Source organism: Malus domestica, chromosome 15, assembly GCF_042453785.1.
Source record: "Malus domestica chromosome 15, GDT2T_hap1".
In the NCBI taxonomy this organism is placed as follows: Eukaryota; Viridiplantae; Streptophyta; class Magnoliopsida; order Rosales; family Rosaceae; genus Malus; species Malus domestica.
This window is the reverse complement of record NC_091675.1, coordinates 28151686-28171371: the sequence shown is the minus strand read 5'-3', so window position 1 is coordinate 28171371 and position 19686 is coordinate 28151686. Positions and strand designations below refer to the sequence as shown.

The 19686-nt window shown below is 38.7% G+C and overlaps 1 long non-coding RNA gene across 2 annotated transcripts in view; it reads right to left on the bottom strand.

Annotated features, from left to right (window-relative positions):
- Positions 1–8849: 8849 nt before the first annotated feature.
- The window catches only part of LOC139192166 (uncharacterized), a 35411-nt gene continuing 24574 nt past the window's right edge, over positions 8850–19686 (bottom strand). The window contains exon 5 of one of the 2 annotated variants that reach the window (XR_011576094.1): positions 8850–8998. This is a non-coding gene — a long non-coding RNA (uncharacterized lncRNA). Of the gene's footprint in view, positions 8999–16605; positions 16742–19686 lie in introns of those variants that run through there. The other variant, XR_011576095.1, reaches the window with a different exon arrangement.

Genomic DNA, 19686 nt, shown 5'->3' with positions numbered 1-19686 from the left:
TACTTAACACGGTTGTGACGAGCAACCTTTACTACTTGTGAATATAAGTTCATAACGATTAGGTAAAACTCCCTTATATCCTAGCATCAGATTTCTGCATGAAAATTAAGCGTGCACTCTCAACCAACATACACAAATCAGTTTTAATTCAAATGGATAAGTAAATTGAATTCACAACTTATGAATCACAACTGAAAGAAATCAAATCATATTGCAAGCATGAACATGGTTTCGAATTCCCCCTAGGTAAGGGGGGTTTAGTTCCTCATACTCACAAAGCAAAGATTAACAAATTTAGACATTGAAAACAAAAGAATGAAAACACCTAAAAATGGTCCAACAATCCAACTTGAATGGCAAGCACGTCCAAGGGTCCTCATTCTTCTCTTTGTTATGGCACAAGGTGTGGTTTGATGGATGTGTATGGATATATGGAAGGGAATGGCTGAATGTGTTTAGGTTGGATGGAGGTCACGGCAAGGAAAGGGAAATGAAGGTGCATGGAATTGTGTTTTTGTTGTGGGAATGTGTAGAATGTTTAAGAAGAAAAGACTATGCCTTGCGGCAGAATGTGTCTTTCTCCCTTCTCCCTAAACTGTCCGTGTGAATGTGTCTTTGGATGGATCTCCCTCCCTTTGGTATGGTGAAAGGTGGATGTATTTATAGGCTAGGGAGAGGACCACCATCTAATTAAGGTGGTAGTGGTGTATGTTGTGGTAATGAGTGGATGTAATGAGTGTAGTGGGTGAGTGTTGTGGTAATGAGTGGATGTAATGGGTGTAGTGGGTGAATGTTTGGTAATGAGTGGATGTAATGGGTGTAGTGGATGGATGTTTGTAGTTGTAGGTCAACACACTTGCACACACACATGGTGATTTCTAGCCTTCTAATCTTCAAAAATGTCCATCCTCATGTCTCCATGCTTGCACTATCCAATCTTGGCCAAAAAATGCTCCAAAATGCTCCAAATAGCACTTTGTTGCCAACTTTGTTATTTGAACCTATAAACACACGAAAATAGCTTAAAGTACTAAAATAACTAGAATTAAACTAAGTAAATGCCAAGAAATAAGCTAACTAAGTTGCATAAATATGCTCCTATCAAATTCCCCCACACTTAGCTTTTGCTAGTCCTTGAGCAAAACAAAAGAAACAAAACGAAACAAAACAAACAAAACACAACCTAACCTTCTAACATTTGCCTCAGGGATTTCCAATGCACATGATATGTTAAAAATCATCATTCCCACAGATTTTGGTTATCTTCACACTTGAGCACAAACTTAATCACAGTCCTTACTTACTAATTCACAATTAACCAATTAAAACAATATTTTGAATGTAGTAACATGCCTTAGAGAATTTGCTCAATTCCTTACAAGATACTCTCTATTTTCACACACATTTTCTGACTACACACCCTACACTAGAGACTGTGACTCACATATGTTATAACAAAGGAAGCAATTTTCTGGAGTTATTAAGCATGTTTAGATATGATATCATGAATGATATGCTACTACTTAGATGCGAGAACCACTGACACCATATGCTCATACCAATTTCGAACTCCACAAATTGAAACACACAACACTCAAGATTGAAGTCAAGGGTTGTAATAGGGCTTGGGGGTAATGGCTAACAAAGAAAGGATAGGAATGACAAACGTTCTTAAAGCGATAGCAAGCAAAGCAATGAAATAGACACTTGGAATTCACTTTAGAATGCAGAATCAACTTTTACATACAAAGGGAAGATTCATGCAACACTTAGGGCTGAATTCAATGTTTTGGACCATTTTTTAACAAACAACACTTTAGAGCTCTTTTCCATACTCTTTTTTTTTTCTCTACCCATGCCTTATTAAGGACTTTGGCACACACACACACAAGAATCACTTCCCCCCACACTTGCTTTCTGCAATACATTGATCAAAGAGGAGTTCATTTTAGGTCTACTATGCTTTAAGAACAAGGGTATGGATGGTCCTAAAACCAGGCTAGGTAAGGATAATGTGGGTTAACAAAGAACATAGGCTTAACAAGGCTCAATGGGGTTAAACTTAAACACATAATGAAATAGGGGCACGACAATTTGGCTTTGGTGGTTACTACACAACTTCATCTTGAATATGTGTTATGCAAATCAATAGCATGCTTTGAATGAAATAGGCATGAGTTGTAGCATTTGGAACTAAATGATGAAACGCCTTCTAAGTAGCAACCAAGCAAAGAATAATGAGATCATGCAACGACTTTAGAAAACAATGATGCACAGATTATTAACTCTCCAAATAAATGTTTAGGCTTAAGTCTCACAAGGTTGTAGCGTTCATTTGAGTTCCTTCCTTCAAGCATGTTACAAAAACTGATTTTTCCTTTATGATTGCATGTGAATTCATAAATTATAACCACAACCAAGCATATACCAAAGAGGAAATCAAATTTTCATCCATGTTTATAACTCTTTTTAATAGTCATGTACTTAAAAAAACAAATCCTCATCATTGTGTTGGAAGGTACCCTAAGACACAAATAAACACACAAAAACAACTCTTTTTGGGTTTTTCAAAACAATTTTTCAAAATTTTATGAGATTTTCGGATTTTTATGTCAAAACATACCAAAACACTCCAAAACATCTTTAAAACACTTAAAAACAGCAAGGAACAACACTAGAAGTAATGGGTGATAAACTCCTATGAATTTCATGCAAAACAACTTGGTTACCCTCCCACACTTAAATCAAACATTCTCCTCAATGTTTCAAGCATAAACTCACACAAAAACAAGCAAGCAAACAAACAAACAATGAATAAACATGACAAGTATGGTAAAGTAAAAACCAGACAGAGTAGAGTTTAAGAATGCAAATCTGGTTTTGGAGATAGATGATCTTGGCGACTTTCTACAGCTTTGATCTCGAACTGGTTTGGAATTCTGAGTGAGGAATATCAGAGTTCCTTGGTTTCAAATCAGACTCCTTCTGCTGGGTTGATTTGATTGTGCAGTAGGCATTCTTCTCTGCTTGTTTCTTCTGCATGGCAGGGAGGCATGAGGTAGAGGGTGATGGTCTGTTTCTTTTTTCAATCTTTCCAAATGCCCACCATTTGCTTTTTTCTCCTTGTCCCTAGCTGAGGATGAATTAGCACATTGTCTCCACATGCTTTGAGGTATCATTTTCACTTCCCTTATCTGTTCCCCAAGCAGATGTGGTAGACGAAGAGGAAGCATAAGATGTTGAAGATGAGTACTCGAGAGCAAGGCTAGGTAAGCAATCAGGAAGGGGTTCCAGGCAGTCGGTTCCAGATTGGAAGATTGATACCAAGTGCTGGCTGATTGCTCTCTTTCTCCTTGTCCTGATAGGAGCATATTTATGCGACTTAGTATGTTTGTTTTCGTGCATTTATGTTCTTAGTTCTTAGTTATGTTAGTAGTTTAAGCCATTTTTGTGTGTTTGTAGGTTCTATGGGCCAAGGATGCAAGAAGATGCATTTTGGAGCACTTTGGAGCATTTTTGGGCCAAGATTGGATGGTGCAAACATGGAGACATGAGGATGGACGAATTTGATGATTCAATGGGCTAGAAATCTACATGTGTGTGTGCAAAGTGTTGGCCTACAACTTCAAACATCATAGCTGCCATGTGATGGCAGAAAATGTGTTTATTGCTAGCTAAATGGATGAAGAACATGCATGTGCAAGTATAAACACCACATGGGCAGCAAGAAGGAAAGAAAACAGCAACACACACACCACATGGGCAGCAAGGAATCAGAAATTAAAGCATGGAAGAGTGGGAAGTGATGATGACAACACAAACACACACACACGACAATGGAATGGAGTTGGCAGATTTCTACAACTTTGGTAGTGAATGGACAGCAAGGAATGGCAGAAATTGGACCACTATGAGGTGGATTTCTGGTTGGTCTTCCACTTATAACTTTGGGTGGCTTTGGAATGATTGTTTCTAGGTGGAAAGAGCACAAAAACATCACACACACATGCAAAAACAAAGCTGGCAGCATCCTTTCTTCTTTGCCGTGAGTTGTCATGTCCATTGCCTTGAAATTCTTTTCATTTCCAACCTCTATATAAGCACCATTCAGCCTTCAAGGAAGAGGCAGCCATTCATACACATTTCCATTAGTTCCAAGGCTTGCAAAGAAGGAGGAGTGCTTGAAGTTGTGCTAGCCATTCCATTGGAGTTGTTGGAGCATTCTAGGTGTCTTCTACTTTGTTTCTCTATGTTTAATATCAATTGTTTTTGTTTAATTGCAAGTATGAGGAACTAAACCCTTACTTAGCTAGGGTGAAGTTCGAAGCCATGAACATGTTTGAGATATGAATTGATTTCTTCCGATTGTGATTTAATAAGTTGTGAATGCAATTCAATTAACTACTTTCTTCAAAACTAATTCTTGTATGTTGATTAAGGATGCATACTTAGTTTTCATGCATGAATTTGATGCTAGGATATAAATGAGTTTCACCTAATCGTTACAAGTTTATATTCATTGGTAGTGAAGGTTGCTAGTCACAATCGCGTTAATTGAATTCTTGGCAAACGTATCATGCATTCATAGTTACGAATGCCTCGTTAACACTTATGATTTTCATAGAACGTAATGATCTTTAATTGTATCTCTATTATGCATTCATGTAGAGGACTTTTGGAGAATAATTTGGATTGTCGTATGCATTCATCCAATTCAATAAATCAAGGAAAATCTGAGAATTAATTAGTGCATCACGGTTAATCTGGGGTGTTGAGTTTCATAATCTATTGAAAAGCAATTGGAAATCAATTCATGTACAAGTGTGTCATGTGTGAAGAATGGATCTCTAGCTAATCCATCAACCATCTATTTAGTTTTACTTTTTGTTGTTATCTCAATCTCATCCAAACCAATACCTCCCATTTACTTTCTTGTATCGAAGTTAGTTTGTGCCTTAAAGTGTTTTGAACTCTTTGAGTCTAGTTTAGTGTTTTAAAACCTATTTTTGTGTTTTTAAGTTTCTTCTTATATTCTTGAGTCTTATATTTGTTGATTAGCATCCCTAGTTAATCCCCGGTCTAGAACGATCCCTACTTGCATCATTACTACAATTGTCATCAATAGGGTTTAATTTGTGTGTCAAGTAATTCTCACATCATGTCCCGCAGATGAAAACAACAACAAGGAGAAAGACAGAGAGAAAGCATGATATGAGATACTCTTGCTTTCAACCTATATGATATGAAATACTTTTGCTTTAGATGAGTTGTTTGCAGAGGTACCCCAAGGAATAAGGAACACTGAGTGACTCGAGAGGTTTCGTTGGGAAGGCATTCTCGGAGATGAAGAAAGGTTACGTATGTATGCGTTGCAATGGAGGGTGAAGGTTGACATTTATAGGAATTAATAACCGGTACTATTCTTTCACTCTTGTCGTTAACCGTTGGATGATTTAACAGTAAACTTCACGTGTCTTTTACTTCACAAGAAATCTTCGATAGATTACTCGTAATTTCCGTAAGGCTGAGTGTGCATGTGACAGGCGCTGACACGACTGGAAAAGCAAGTGCCTCTTCGATATCTGGAATTGGCGCTTCGACAAACTGCCCGTGATTTCCGCAAAGCTGAGTGTGTATGTGACAGACATTGACAGTTTGGAAAAGCAAGTGCGTCTTTGATATCTGGAATCGGCGCTTCGACAAACTGCTTGTGATTTCCGCAAAGCTGAATGTGCATGTGACAGATGCTGACATGTCTAGAAAAGCAGATGCCTCTCCGATTTCTGAGCTTGCCTCTTCGAGTTCTGAGCTCCGTCGAGTGCAGAGGTTGCATGTGACAAGTGCGGACAAATCTGGAAAATAAGATTGGCCCGTGATTTCTGAGCAAGCCCAGCTTTTGAGAAAGCTAGCGCCTCTTCGATTTTTAAATTGGCTTCTTCGATTTCTGAGCTCGCCTCTTCGATCTCTGAAATCCTGTTGAGTGCTGGTTTTTATAGAGGCGCGCAGTACATTTCAAAGCACACTTGAATTTCTGCCTGTAGAAACTCCCTTCTTGCACTTCTACGATCTTGACTTGTCCGACATCTTCTTTCTTCAACACCTTTGAAAATGTCTGGACCCTCCGACCGTCGTTTTGACTTGAACCTTGGTGAAGAGGTAGCCATGCCTTCTCTAGACAACATATAGCGCCCATCATTCATATCCCCTACTGGTCCTCTTATCGTTGAGGATTCGGTGATGAAGAATGATATGACCGCTACGGTGATGGCCCGGAACCTTGTCACTCCCAAAGATAACAGATTGCTTTCCAAATGGTCTGATGAGTTGGTTGTTAAGGATTCTCTGGCTCTCAATGTTCAGTGTGCAGGTTCTGTGTCTAATATGGCCTAACGCCTATTTGCTCGAACCTGTCAAGTTGAATCATTGGCGGCTGAAGTGATGAGTCTCAAACAGGAGATTAGAGGGCTCAAGCATGAGAATAAACAGTTGCACAAGCTCGCACATAACTATGCTACAAACATGAAGAGGAAGATTGACCAGATGCAGGAATCTGATGGTCAGATTTTACTTGATCATCAGAGGTTTGTGGGTTTGTTCCAACAGCATTTACCTTCGTCTTCTGGGGCTGTACTGCGTAATGAAGCTCCAAATGATCAACCTCCGATGCCTCCTCCTTCTGGGGCTCCGCTGACTACTGAGACTTCTCTTAAGCAGCCTTTGTGAAGGCTTCATCTTGTATTTTCTGCTTAATGTTCCTTTTTTTTTCATGAAAATGAATGTAAAAATACCTTGCATATCTGTCAATGTCTCAAAAATAAACCCACACCCAAAAATAATTAAATAAGCAACAAATAAAAAATGACAATCATGGCAAAATAAAATTGCAGAAAAGTGAAGGGTTTTAGAAACGTAAAAAAAATCTTCCTCATTTGAATACATGGGTTGCCTCCCAAGAAGCGCTTGCTTTAACGTCTTCGAGCCGGACGAAACTTCCTTCTAAACTTGGATAGGGCCCATAGCATGGAATTGATCCTTGAATGGAAGGTGATACTTGACGTGATCTGGCAATGGTTTAAATTCTAGTGTAGGTGCCTGAATCATAAAAATCAGCAAGTTAGTATATAATAAAATCGAAGTTGGAGAAGATGGCTTACTTGCTTGCTCCAACACAAACTCAATTACGAACACCACATCAGGGATATAGGACTTGGCCAGATTTGATTTTTTGAGAGTTATGACTTTTCCCGTGTCATAAAATCCAACTTCTTTGGTAATTTTTGTCTCAAGTGTATCTTCTTTGATGAATTCTAGACATTCCCCATCCACTTCTTGCTCTTGATTCTTTGGAAAGGTTTCGAAGATGCCTTTCTCAGCTTCTTCTTCCTTGGATTGCATGATCCTGCAAGGAATAAGAACATTTGGTGAAACGGGGTCAAGACAAATTGAATTTAGGTTTACCTTGGTTGTAGTGGACGGCATAGAGGGCATATGAGGCTGCGGCAATGGTGGTTCTTCCCTTGCTGTGGCCTTGTTATTCTCCTCTTCTTCAAGCAGCAACTGTTCATCCATGTTTTGGCTTGGTTTGGATGTCTTGGGTTCACCTCTAACCTCCATAGCACTTCCCAAAGTAATAGCATCATGGATTTCAAAATCTTCCTTCCAAATCTTCCCAAAGAGATACAACAACCCGAATCATTAAGTTCTATAAAAATCATAAGCATTGACGAAACACTTGTAACTATGAATTGCATGAAACTTCTGCCAAGAATTTACTTAACACGGTTGTGACGAGCAACCTTCACTACTTGTGAATATAAGTTCATAATGATTAGGTGAAACTCCCTTTTATCCTAGCATCAGATTTATGCATGAAAATTAAGCGTGCACTCTCAACCAACACATATAAATCAGTTTTAATTCAAATGGATAAGTAAATTGAATTCATAACTTATGAATCACATTTGAAAGTAATCAAATCATATTACAAGCATGAACAAGGTTTCGAATTCCCCCTAGCTAAGGGGGGTTTAGTTCCTCATACTCACAAAGCAAAGATAAACAAATTTAGACATTGAAAACAAAAGAATAAAAACACCTAAAAACGCTCCAACAATCCAACTTGAATGGCAAGCATGTCTAAGGGTCCTCCTTCTTCTCTTTGTTGCGGCATAAGGTGTGGTTTGATGGATGCGTATGGATATATGGAAGAGAATGGCTGAATGTGTTTAGGTTGGATGGAGTTCACGGCAAGGAAAGGGAAATGAAGGTGCATGGAATTGTGTTTTTGTTGTGGGAACGTGTAGAATGGTTAAGAAGAAAAGACTCTGCCTTGCGGCAGAATGTGTCTTCCTCCATTCTCCCTAAACTGTCCGTGTGAATGTGTCTTTGGATGGATCTCCCCTCCACTTGTTATGGTGAAGGGTGGATGTATTTATAGGTTAGGGAGAGGACCACTATCTAATTAAGGTGGTAGTGGTGTATGTTGTGGTAATGAGTGGATTTAATGGGTGTAGTGGGTGAATGTTTGGTAATGAGTGGATGTAATGGGTGTAGTGGATGGATGTTTGGTAATGAGTGGAGTGGATGTAATGGGTGTAGTGGGTGAATGTTTGGTAATGAGTGGATGTAATGGGTGTAGTGGGTGAGTGTTTGGTAATGAGTGGATGTAATGGGTGGATGTAATGGGTGTAGTGGATAATGAGTGGATGTAATGAGTGTAGTGGATGGATGTTTGGTAATGAGTGGATGTAATGGGTGTAGTGGGTGAGTGTTGTGGTAATGAGTGGATGTAATGGGTGTAGTGGGTGAGTGTTTGGTAATGAGTGAATGTATTGGGTGAAATGAGTGTGCTAAAATGGTTATTTATAGGGAGAGGATGATGCACAAACTTCAAATTTCGTCCATTCCGTTTGCTCCAAGCATATGCTGTCCATTCCATGCCCAAAAATGCTCCAAAATGCTCCAAAATGCATTTCTTTGCCACATTAACCCTTTGGACCTACAAACAAACGAAAATAGCTTAAAATACTAAAATAACTACGAACTAACAACATAAATGCCAAGAAAAAAGCTAACTAAGTCACATAAATATGCTCCTATCAAATTCCCCCACACTTAGCTTTTGCTAGTCCTCGAGCAAAACAAAACAAAACAAAACAAAACCTAGACCTTCCAAAAATTGCCTCAGGGATTTTTAATGAAACATGACGTGTTAAAAATTATCATTCCCACAGATTTTGGTCATCCTTACACTTGAGCACATACTTAATCATAGTCACCACTTACTAGTTCACAATTAACCAATTAAAACGATGTTTTGAGTGTAGTAACATGCCTTAGAGAATTTGCTCAATTCCTTACAAGATACTCTCTATTTTCACACACATTTTCTGACTACACACCCTACACTAGTATATGTGAGAAGATTGATGTAAACATGAAAGATTAGGACTCACATATGTTATAACAAAGAAAACAATTTTTTGGAGTTATTAAGCATGTTTAGATATGATCTCATGAATGGAATGCTACTACTTAGATGCGAGAACCAGTGACACCATATGCTCATACCAATTTCGAACTCCACAAATTGAAACACACAACACTCAAGATTGAAGTCAAGGGTTGTAACAGGGCGTTGGGGTAATGGCTAACAAAGAAAGGATAGGGATAACAAACGTTCTTAAAGCGATAGCAAGCAAAGCAATGAAATAGACACTTGGAAATCACTTTAGAATGCAGAATCAACTTTTAATTACAAAGGGAAGATTTATGCAACACTTAGGGCCGAATTCAATATTTTGAACCCTTTCTTTAACAAAAAACACTTTAGAGCAATTTTTCATACCTTTTTTTTCAATTTTTTTTTTCTTTTCTACCCTTGCCTTATTAAAGACTTTGGCACACACACACACACACACACACAAGAATCACTTCCCCCACACTTGCTTTCTGCAATACATTGATAAAAAAGGAGTTCATTTTAAGTCATGCTTTACTATGCTTCAAGAACAAGGGTATGAATGGTCCTAACACTAGGCTAGGTAAGGATAGTGTGGGTTAACAAAGAACATAGGCTTAACAAGGCTCAACGGGGTTAAACTTAAACACATAATGAAATAGGGTTGGTGGTCACTACACAACTTCATCTTGAATATGTGTTATGCAAATCAATAACATGCTTTTAATGAAATAGGCATGAGTTCTAGCATTTGGAACTAAATGATGAAATGCCTTCTAAGTAGCAACCAAGCAAAGAATAATGAGATCATGCAACGACTTTAGAAAACAATGATGCACATATTATTAACTCTCCAAATAAACGTTTAGGCTCAAGTCTCAGAAGGTTGTAGCATTCATTTGAGTTCCTTCTTTCAAGCATGTTACAAAAACTGATTTTTCCTTTATGATTGCATGTGAATTCATAAATTATAACCACAACCAAGCATACACCAAAGAGTAAATCAAAATTTTCATCCATGTTTATAACTCTCTTTAAAGGTCATGTAATTAAAAACCAAATCCTCATCATTGTGTTGGAAGGTACCCTAAGACACAAACAAACACACAAAAACAACTCTTTTTTGGTTTTTCAAAACAATTTTTCAAATTTTTATGAGATTTTCGGATTTTTATGTCAAAACACACTAAAACACACCAAAACAGCATAAAAACACTTAAAACCAGCAAGGAATAACACTAGAAGTAATAGGTGATAAACTCCCACGAATTTCATGCAAAACAACTTGGTTAGCCCCCCACACTTAAATCGAACATTGTCCTCAATGTTTCAAGCATAAACTCACACAAACACAAGCAAACAATAAAAAAAATAACAAATAAACATGACAAGTATGGCAAAGTAAAAACCAGACAGAGTCGAGTTTAAGAACGCAAATCTGGTTTTGGAGATAGATGATCTTGGCGACTTTCCACAGCTTTGATCTCGAACTGGTTCGGAATTCTGAGCGAGAGTTCCTTGGTTTCAAATCAGACTCTTTCTGCTGGGTTGATTTAATTGTGCAGTCTGCATTCTTCTTTGCTTGTTTCTTGTGCACGGCAGGCAGGCATGAGATAGGGGTGATGGTCTGTTTCTTTCTTCAATCTTTCCAAGTGCCCACCTCTTGCTTTATTTCTCCTTGTCCTTAGCTGAGGATGAATTATCATATTGTCTCTACATGCTTCGAGGTATCATTTTCACTTCCCTTATCTGTTCCCCAGGCAGATGTGGTAGACGAAGAGGAAGCATAAGATGTTGAAGATGAGTACTCGAGAGCAAGGCTAGGTAAGCAATCAGGAAGGGGTTCCAGGCAGTCAGTTTCAGATCGGAAGATTGATACCAAGTGCTGGCTGATTGCTCTCTTTCTCATTGTCCCGCAGATGAAAACAACGACAAGGAGAAGGGCAGGGAGAAAGCATGATATGAGATACTCTTGCTTTCAACCTTCATGATATGAAATACTTTTGCTTTGGATGAGTTGTTTGCAGAGGTACCCCAAGGAATAAGGAACATTGAGTGACTCGAGAGGCTTTGTTGGGAAGGCATGCTCGGAGATGAAGAAAGGTTATGTATGTATGCCTTGCAATGGAGGGTGAAGGTTGACATTTATAGGAATTAATAACCGGTACTATTCTTTCACTCTTGTTGGCAACCGTTGGATGATTTAACAGTAAACTACACGTGTCTTCTACTTCACAAGAAATCTTCGACAGATTACCCGTAATTTTCGTAAGGTTGAGTGTGCATGTGACAGGCGCTGACACGACTAGAAATGCAAGTGCCTCTTCAATATCTGGAATCGGCGCTTCGACAAACTGCCCATGATTTCTGCAAAGCTGAGTGTGCATGTGATAGGCGCTGACACGTCTGGAAAAGAAAGTGCCTCTTCGATATTTGGAATCGGCGCTTCGACAAACTGCCTATGATTTCTGCAAAGCTGAGTGTGCATGTGACAGATGCTGACACGTCTGGAAAAGCAGATTCCTCTCCGATTTCTGAGCTTGCCTCTTTGAGTTCTGAGCTCGCCTCTTCGAGTTCTGAGCTCCGTCGAGTGCAGAGGTTGCATGTGACAAGTGCGGACAAATCTGGAAAAGAAGATTGGCCCGTGGTTTCTGAGCAAGCCTAGCTTTTGAGCTCGCATCTTCGATCTCTGAAATCCCATCGAGTGCTGGTTTTTATAGAGGCGTGTCGTACGTTTCAAAGCACACTTGAATTTCTACCTGTAAAAACTCCATTCTTGCACTTTTACGATCTTGACTTGTCGGACCTCTTCTTTCTTCAACACCTTTGAAAATGTCTGGCCCTTCCGACCATCGTTTTGACTTGAACCTTGGTGAAGAGGCAACCATGCCTTCTCCAAGCAACATATGGCGCCAATCCTTCATATCCCCTACTGGTCTTCTTACCGTTGGGGATTCGGTGATGAAAAATGATATGACCGATGTAGTGGTGGCTCGGAACCTTGTCACTCCCAAAGATAACAGACTGCTTTCCAAACGTTCTGATGAGTTGGCTGTTAAGGATTCTCTGGCTCTCAGTGTGCATTGTGCAGGTTCTGTGTCTAATATGGTCCAACGCCTATTTGCTCGAACCCGTCAAGTTAAATCGTTGGCGGCTGAAGTAATGAGTCTCAAACAGGAGATTAGAGGGCTCAAGCATGAGAATAAACAGTTGCACAAGATCGCACATAACTATGCTATAAACATGAAGATGAAGATTGACCAGTTGCAGGAATCTGATGGTCAGATTTTACTTGATCATCAGAGGTTTGTGGGTTTGTTCCAATAGCATTTGCCTTCGTCTTCTAGGGCTGTACCGCGTAATGAAGCTCCAAATGATCAACCTCCGATGGCTCCTCCTTCTGGGGCTCCGCCGACTGCTGAGGCTCCACCGACTACTGAGACTTCTCCTAAGCAGCCTTTGTGAAGGCTTCCTCTTGTATTTTCTGCTTAATGTTCGTTTTTCATGAAAATGAATGTCAAAATACCTTGCATATCTGGCAATGTTTCAAAAATATACCTACACCAAAAATAATTAAACAAGCAACAAATAAATATGAAAATCATGGCAAAATAAAACTGTAGAAAAGGGAAGGATTTTAGAAACGTAAAACTGATTGTGGGGCGATTCAAAAATCTTCCTCATTTGAATACATGGGTTGCCTCCCAAGAAGCGCTTGCTTTAACGTCTTCGAGCCAGATGAAACTTCCTTCTAAACTTGGATAGGGCCCATAGCATGGAATTGATCCTTGAATGGAAGGTGATACTTGACGTGATCCGGCAATAGTTTAAATTCTAGTGTAGGTGCCTGAATCATCAAAATCAGCAAGTTAGTATATAATAAAATCGAAGTTGGAGAAGATGGCTTACTTGCTTGCTCCAACACGAACTCAATTACGAACACCATATCAGGGATATGGGACTTGGCCAGATTTGATGTTTTGAGAGTTATGACTTTTCCCGTGTCATAAAATCCAACTTCTTTGGGAATTTTTGTCTCAAGTGTATCTTTTTTGATGAAATCTAGACATTCCCCATCCACTTCTTGCTTTTGATTCTTTGGAAAGGTTTCGAAGATGCCTTTCTCACCCTCTTCTTCCTTGGATTGCATGATCCTGTAAGGAATAAGGACATTTGGTGAAACGGGGTCAGGACAAATTGAATTTAGGCTTACCTTGGTTGTAGTGGATAGCATAGAGGGCATATAGGGCTGCGGCAAGGGTGGTTCTTCCCTTGTCGTGGCCTTGTTATTCTCCTCTTCTTCGAGCAGCAACTATTCATCCATGTTTTGGCTTGGTTTGGATGTCTTGGGTTTTATTGATGCGAAATATATAAGCACACAAATTAAACCCTCTTTTTATCAATTGTAGCTAAGTATGTAAGTAGGGATCGTTCTAAACCAGGGATTAGGAGGGATTGCCAAATCACTTGAAAACTGACTCAAATACGTAAAAACAAGTTTAAAACACTAAACTAGACTCAAAGAATGCAAAACTAAACTTTAAAACACCAAAACAAACCAAAAGACTCAAAACAGCAAACAAACACTCAAAACGTCCTTAAAAACACTTTCTGGGCAGTTTTGACACCTAACACTAAATTGGACGAAATTGGGTTATAACTTGACTCAAGACCCTTAAAAACACAAACTAAATTAATTTCTACTTAATCTAACACTTTAAAATAAATGGGGAATTGGTTTTGACGAAAATTGAAAACAAAAACAAAACTTGTAAATTGAACAGATTCTAAAACGAATTTGAGAAAAGTGAATGGATGGAAAGCTAGCTAAGGGGTTCTTCTCCACACATATCACACTTGCATACAAAACGATTTCCAATTGCTTTTCGATAAACCATGAATTCCCAACACCCCAGATTAACCGTGAATTGCACTAATTAACCCTCAGATTTTCCTTAAGTTATTGGATTGGATGAATTGCATACGACAACCCAAAGCATTCCCCACAAGTTCCCTACATGAATTGCATAATAGAGATACAAGCAAGAATCATTAAGTTCTATGAAAATCATAAGCATTGGCGAAGCACTCGTTACTATGAATTGCATGAAACTTATGCCAAGAATTTACTTAACACGATTGTGATCAACAACCTTTACTACTTTTGAATATAAGTTCATAACGATTAGGTGAAATTCCCTTATATCCTAGCATCAAACTTATGCATGAAAATTAAGCGTGCACTCTCAACCAACACACACAAATCAGTTTTAATTCATGTAGATAAGTAAATTGAATTCACAACTTATGAAACGCAATTGAAAGTAATCAAATCATATAGCAAGCATAAACATGGTTTCGAATCCCCCCTAGCCAAGGGGGGTTTAGTTCCTCATACTCACAAAGCAAAGATACATAAATTTAGACATTAAAATCCAGAGAAAGAAAACACCTAGATGATCCAACTTGGACAGCAGGTGCATCCACAAGTCTTCTTTCCTCCTTGCTGCGGCACTTGGTCTAAAGTCAGGTTCTAGGGTGGTATTTGTATGGGAGAATGGGTAGGGAATGGTATGGAAGGGTTTAGGATTGATGGGGGGTACAGCTAGGGTAAAAAGAATCAGAAAAATATGGAAGAATGGTGAAGGAAGGTTGTGGCAAAGAGAGGGAATGATTTCTGGCAAAAATTCTGAATATGGAGGGGTGGTTGATGTGTTTTTGATGTAGTGTAATGTGTAGTGTTCTTCCCTTCACTCCCTATTTATAGAAGCTCCAAAGCAAAGAATCACTCAAGTGGCTTCAATAAACAATACAAACAAAGACCAAAATGATGCAAAAACAGCTAGTTTACATGCTCTTTTATCATTGTGTCTTGCCTTTAACAAAAGGCAATCATTCCTTTTTTGCTAATTCAACTCCTTTGTAGCTGTCCATGTGCCTTCATTCTTCAATTTCTGATGCATTTGCCTTGTATTCCATCCATTTTCTACATGTACTAGCTGTTAGACAACTTTCATACACATGTTTTGCATCATTTCATCTTGCAAACATCAACTTTTGACCACTTTACACCTATACACACATGCTATGCATCATTTCAGCCTGCAATTATGTTTGTAGTTGCTGAAAATGTGAATACATCTTGTAAAGCAATCCAACAAATGGCATCTTTCACTTCTTTTCCTTTCAAATTGTTCCTTAGGTGTATGTATCTGCACACTTCCACACTTCAACTTCATTATTCATATTTTTGCATGTGTTGAAACCCTTTTTAAAACACCAAAAACGTCCATCCCACTTGCTCCATATGCATGCAATCCATTTTGGCCCAAAATTGCTCCAAATTGCACCAAAATGCACTTTCTTTCCAACTTTGTTATTAGGACCTACAAACACACGAAAATAGCTTAAAACACTCTTATAAGCAATAACTAACTAAGTAAATGCAAGAAAACATGTTAACTAAGTCGCATAAATATGCTCCTATCATTCATCTGCAACCTCCATAGCACTTCCCAAAATGATAGCATCATGGATTTCAAAATCTTCCTTCAAATTTTCAATAGTTGAGTTGGAGAGTTCACTTTGCTCTTGAATTTGTGCCATGAACTTCATAATCTACCCAATTTTCTTCTCCAATTCACCCGTCTTCTTTGCTTGATTTTGCATCTCTTTGTTTCGATTTTCTACTTCCTAGTTCAAAGAAGTGAGTAACTTATTAAACATATCATTATCCAAAGACGTACCTGAATTGAATTGGGCAGATTGTTGTGGTAGCTGTGATGGTTCACATGGTTAGTGATAGAACTCATCCGATGGCGGCAAATATTCTTCTTGTTGTAAGCCCTGCGTCAACGAGGTTAGTACATCAAGAATTTCATCATAACTCATAGGCATACTTGAATTTGATTGGAATTGTTGTGGAGGAGGTTGTGGTGGCTGCATAGGTCTTGAATAGAACTCATCTTCTTGCTGCCAATATCCATCTTGTTGGAATTGTTGAGGTTCTCCCCACATGTAATCTGAATAATCTCTCCAATTCGAATTGTAAGCGTTGGAAAACATGTTGTCCCATGATTGGCTATGGCCTTGATAACCCCAAGCATCTTCATTCGCAGCGAATTGAGAACATTGATGAGTTGGATATCCTTGCCTATAGGACACACCATATGTAGGGACACTTTGCATTGTGGTCCTTTCGGGATATTGTGACAATTGAGAAGTAAGTTTCCCTAATTGAGCTTGAATGGTAGCAAAATCCATGTCTTACTTCTCTAGTACCTGAAATCAAGGAAACAAAACTAAATCAAATATCAAAAGTAAAACAAACAAAAAAAAAAAAAAAAAAAAAAAAAAACACAAACAGAAACAAAGTCAGTAACTAAAAACAAAAGACACAAAAATATACAAAAAGAAATAACAAGGGATTAGCAAAGTTGCTAATCCCCGGCAACGGCGCCAAAAATTTGGTGCGAAAATTAACTTAACACACAAATTAAACCCTCTTGTATCAATTGTAGTAAAGAATGTAAGTAGGGATCGTTTTGGACCGGGAATTAGGAGGGCTTGCTAATAACCTCTAAACTTACTTAAAAACATATAAACAAAGTTAAAAACACTAAACTAGACTCAAAGAACTCAAAATAAACTCAAAAGACTCAAAACAAGCTAAAAATGCTCAAATCTACCTAAAAACACAAACTGGGCAGATTTGGACTCTAAACACACTTTTGGACGAATTTTGGTTTTAACTTGGTTCGAAACACTTAAAAACACAAACTAAATCAGTTTCTAACTAATATGACTTCACAAGGTAAAGGGGGTTTTGGTTTTCAAGAATTTGAAAACAAAACAAATAAATTAAAGAACTAATGAAATCTGCACGAATTTGAGCAAATTGAATGGATGAAAGGCTAGTTAGGAGGCTCTTCTCCACACATGACACACTTGCAAACAAAACGATTTCTAGTTGCTTTTCAATAAACTACGAATTCTCAATGCCCCAGATTAACTGTGAATTGCACTAATTAACCCTCAGATTTTCCTAATTTCATTGAATTGGATGATTGCATACAACAACCCAAAGCATTCCCCACAAGTTCCATACATGAATTGCATAATAGAGATACAAGCAAGAATCATTAAGTTCTATTAAAATCAAAAGCATTGACGAAACACTTGTAACTATGAATTGCATGAAACTTATGCCAAGAATTTACTTAACACGGTTGTGACGAGCAACCTTCGCTACTTGTGAATATAAGTTCATAACGATTAGGTGAAACTCCCTTATATCCTAGCATCAGATTTATGCATGAAAATTAAGCGTGCACTCTCAACCAACACACATAAATCAGTTTTAATTCAAATGGATAAGTAAATTGAATTCACAACTTATGAATCACAACTGAAAGTAATCAAATCATATTGCAAGCATGAACATGGTTTCGAATTCCCCCTAGCTAAAGGGGGTTTAGTTCCTCATACTCACAAAGTAAAGATAATTAAATTTAGACATTGAAAACAAAAGAATGAAAACACCTAAAAACGGTCCAACAATCCAACTTGAATGGCAAGCACATCCAAGGGTCCTCATTCTTCTCTTTGTTGAGGCACAAGGTGTGGTTTGATGGATGCGTATGGATATATGGAAGGGAATGGCTGAATGTGTTTAGGTTGGATGGAGGTCATGACAAGGAAAGGGAAATGAAGGTGCATGGAATTGTGTTTTTGTTGTGGGAATGTGTAGAATGGTTAAGAAGAAAAGACTCTGCCTTGCGGCAGAATGTGTCTTCCTCCCTTCTCCCTAAATTGTTCGTGTGAATGTGTCTTTGGATGAATCTCCCCTCCTTTTGTTATGGTGAAGGTTGGATGTATTTATAGGCTAGGGAGAGGACCACTATCTAATTAAGGTGGTAGTGGTGTATGTTGTGGTAATGAGTGGATGTATTGGGTGTAGTGGGTGAATGTTTGGTAATGAGTGGATGTAATGGGTGTAGTGGATGGATGTTTGGTAATGAGTGGATGTAATGGGTGTAGTGGGTGAGTGTTTGGTAATGAGTGGATGTAATGGGTGTAGTGGATAATGAGTGGATGTAATGGGTGTAGTGGATGGATGTTTGGTCATGAGTGGATGTAATGGGTGTAGTGGATGGATGTTGGGTAGTGAGTGGATGTAATGGGTGTAGTGGGTGAGTGTTGTGGTAATGAGTGGATGTAATGGGTGTAGTGGGTGAGTGTTTGGTAATGAGTGGATGTATTGGTGAAATGAGTGTGCTAAAATGGTTCTTTATAGGGAAAGGATGATGCACAAACTTCAAATTTCATCCATTCCTTTTGCTCCAAGCATATGTTATCCATTCCATGCCCAAAAATGCTCCAAAATGCTCCAAAATGCACTTCTTTGCCACATTAACCCTTTGGACTTACAAACACACGAAAATAGCTTAAAATACTAAAATAACCATGAACTAACAACATAAATGCCAAGAAACAAGCTAACTAAGTCACATAAATATGCTCCTATCAGTGACCAACTGTAACAGTGAATGTGGTTGGGTAGCGGTAGGCCTCAGGCGGACCAACATAGCTGCGTGCAATATTGCATAGCCCCAGGTAGATACAGGCAGTTTGGTTCGCATAACCATAGTCCGAGCTATTAATTGAATGCGCTTTATGAAAGCTTTTGCCAGGCCGTTTTGGGTGTGAACATGGGGTACATGATGTTCCACATTTATCTCTACTGACATGCAATAATTGTCAAAAGTGTGTGACGTAAATTCTCCAGCATTATCCAGTCGAATCGACTTGATCGGATAATTAGGGTGGTGAGCCCTTAACTTAATGATTTGAGCTAGGAGTTTAGCAAACACGGCGTTGCATGTGGACAACAAGAAAACATGTGACCATTTTGTCGATTCATCAACCAACACCATAAACTATCTAAATGGTCCGCAGGTTGGTTGGACAGGTCCACAAATGTCCCCTTGAGTCATCTGAAGAAATTTAGAGGGGTCGTGAATAATCTTTGTATATGAGGGTTGAGTATTCAACTTCTCTAAAGAACACGCTTTGCATGATGGGAGTCCAACATAGGGATGTAACTTATGCCCGTGTGAAGATTTGAAGATACGGCGCATCATGTCACGTCCAGGATGTCCCAAACGATCATGCCAAAGCAGCAAAGTGTCTGAGAATTTAGGCATAGGGCCGGTCACACTGTGGGC